At 34.6% G+C, this 2,870-nt stretch overlaps 1 pseudogene; it reads right to left on the bottom strand.

Moving 5' to 3' along the window:
* Window positions 1–201: 201 nt before the first annotated feature.
* On the bottom strand, window positions 202–1,182 carry LOC100525509 (olfactory receptor 5AL1-like; annotated as a pseudogene).
* Window positions 1,183–2,870: the final 1,688 nt, after the last annotated feature.

The following is a 2,870-nucleotide window of genomic DNA, read 5'->3' as shown; positions in this document are numbered from 1 at the left end:
AAAAGCAATGATTAGGCCAACAAATATTTATGAAATATCTACTATGTAAGTCAAACCACATATACCCATTTTTGAGAGATCAGAAAAACCGAATACCAGAGGATATGGATTTCTACCCTTATTGGTGCTGTACTACTCCCCAAGCTTTGATTTCCTATTTCTTAATTCTATATCCATCATTTTTTAGTAACAACACAATCATCAATGATGACTAGAATGCACTTTTTCGATAATTTTTTTCAAAGCATTTTTTACCTCCTGATTCCTCAAGCTGTAGATCAATGGGTTTAGCATGGGAATCACTATTGAATAGAATACTGAGGCAAATTTGTCTTTACCTAGTGAGTGGCTTGACTTGGGCTGCAGGTACATAAAACTGAGAGTCCCATAATATATAGTAATAGAAAGTAAGTGAGAGGCACAGGTAGAAAAGGCTTTCTGTCTTCCTACAGAAGAAGGGATCCTTAAGATGGCAAAGACAATGAATACATAGGATATGAGAACAATGATAAGAGAACAAAAAACATTGAACCCTGCAATGAATAACACCATCAGTTCTTTGAATCACGTGTCAGAGCAGGCCAGAGCAATCAAGGGCACGTCATCACAGTAGAACTGATTGATCACATTAGAGTCACAGAAGGACATGTGGAAGGTAGCCACTGCTTGGACGAGTCCCACAGTGAACCCACAAATATAAGAGCTTGTGACCATTTGAATGCAGAGCTTCCTAGGCATGAGAACTACATAGAGTAATGGATGGCAGATGGCCAGATAACGATCATAAGCCATGACAGACAGCATCAATAGTTCCCAAACTGAAAATGTGATAAAGCAACACACTTGAGTGGCACATGCATAAAACGACACACTTTTAATTTCACGTAAAGAGTTTACAAGGGTGTTGGGAGTGATGGAAGAAGTACCATAAAAATCAACAAAAGCCAGGTGACAGAGGAAAAAATACATGGGTGTATGAAGTTGAGGACTGATTTGAATTAGCACAATCAAACCAAGATTTCCCAAGGCGGCAACCAAGTACATCAGTAGGAAAACACAAGAGAGAATGGCTTCGAGCTCTGGATTATCTGTGAGACCCAAAAGGATGAACTCAGTGATCGTTGAATAATTGCCTTTTGCCATGAAATAGATATACAATTTAACAATAAACTCCTCCAGAACACACACTCAGAATAATCTTGACTCTGTAAGAAGTAACCCACTTAGTGTGAGAAGATAGCTCTGGCTCTCCAGGATGTTATGCTAAATTCAGTCAAAGTAGAATCCTGATAAGCACTCTGAATTACATGTGAATTTACTTATGCTTTCACTGTAAACAGATTGTGCACAGGCAAAAATTCCAACATATGAAATCCACTAAGGAGCTATAAAATAAGAAAGGGGATATTTCAATTAAAATTTTATAATCAATAAAATAGCAAACTCTGTATTGCATTTTTGTTTAACTTATAGTTCTTACAACATTCAGAATGTAAGTGGCTATCTACCACTATAGCACTCTGAACCTGTTGCATCTTGTCTGATCTTGTTTGATCTCAGAATGTAAGTTATGCTTATCTCATAGAATTATCATTTCCTCAGTTCATAAGAACATTAAAAATTACCAAAATGAGTATGAAAAATGCAAGTAAAAATAGAAATACTAACAATATTTCTCTTCAGGCATCACAGTTTGGTGTAATTTTAAATTTTTCTTCTTTTTCCTTACCTCCATTTTCTATTTTTTTTCAGTCCATGAGTAATATAGATATTACCAAAAATATTATTGTGACTCTTCTGGCTGTCTTTTGGCAAAATACACACCAGCAAACAATATCCCAGATGTAAAATAATTTTAAGTAATTATGAAAGGCCATTTTAGCCCCTATCTTCAAGTTTCTAAAGGGTCCCAAGAAAATACCCTTTGGGCAGCATTTAGAAGAATTAAATTTAACAGAGCATTTCCACAAACCCAAGTTAGTTTCTCAATGCTTGAAAGCTAGCAATATTGAAATCATCCCCCTTCTTCCTTAAGCAGATTGGAGAATAAGTTAACTTTTTTTTTTAAATTAAAACACAGTTGATTTACAATGTTGTGCCAATTTCTGCTGTACAGTAAAATGACCATATATATATATATATATATATATATATATGTATACACACACACACACCTATATACATATATACATATATATAAATATATATATATGCACTCCCATATTCATTTTCTTATATTATTTCCTATCATAGTCTATCCCAAGAGACTGGACATATTTCCTGTGCTACACAATAGGACCTCATTGCTTATCCATTCTAAATGTAATAGTTTGCATCTCCCAATACCAAACTCTTATTAGTCTATCCCACGCCCTCCCCACTTCCCCTTGACAACCACATGTTTGTTCTCTGTGTCTACGATCTGTTTCTATTTTGTATATAGGTTCCTCTGTGGCATATTGTAGATTCCATATGTAAGTGGTATCATATGGTATTTATCTTTCTCTTTCTGACTTAATTTAGTATGAGAATATGTAGTTGCATCCATAGATTTTCCTTTATTACTATATTGTCTCAAGTTACATCATATGCAACTTATAAATAGTTAATACAAGTAATAAAAGATAAAATATAAAAAGCACCTCCCAGTTTAAATTTGGATTGACACTTCCTTGAAAACATTATCTTGGTTACTCCTTCATCTTTTACCTCCCATCCCCACTTTTCAACCCCATATCTTAGGATAGATATCTGCCCCCAATTTCTCAATCATATATATAACTTAACCAAGTATAGTCCACATTTCTTTTCCATTAAACCAAGAAATCCTCTCACCAAATTTACTATCAACTTCCCAACTCCTAATTCCA

The sequence above is a fragment of the Sus scrofa genome, chromosome 1 (genome assembly GCF_054392235.1).
Source record: "Sus scrofa isolate SSC_HxYL_T2T_F1_AM1 chromosome 1, Sscrofa_HxYL_maternal_Yorkshire_Landrace_v2.0, whole genome shotgun sequence".
In the NCBI taxonomy this organism is placed as follows: Eukaryota; Metazoa; Chordata; class Mammalia; order Artiodactyla; family Suidae; genus Sus; species Sus scrofa.
The sequence above is the reverse complement of the archived record's forward strand: the minus strand, read 5'-3'. Positions and strand labels throughout refer to the sequence as shown.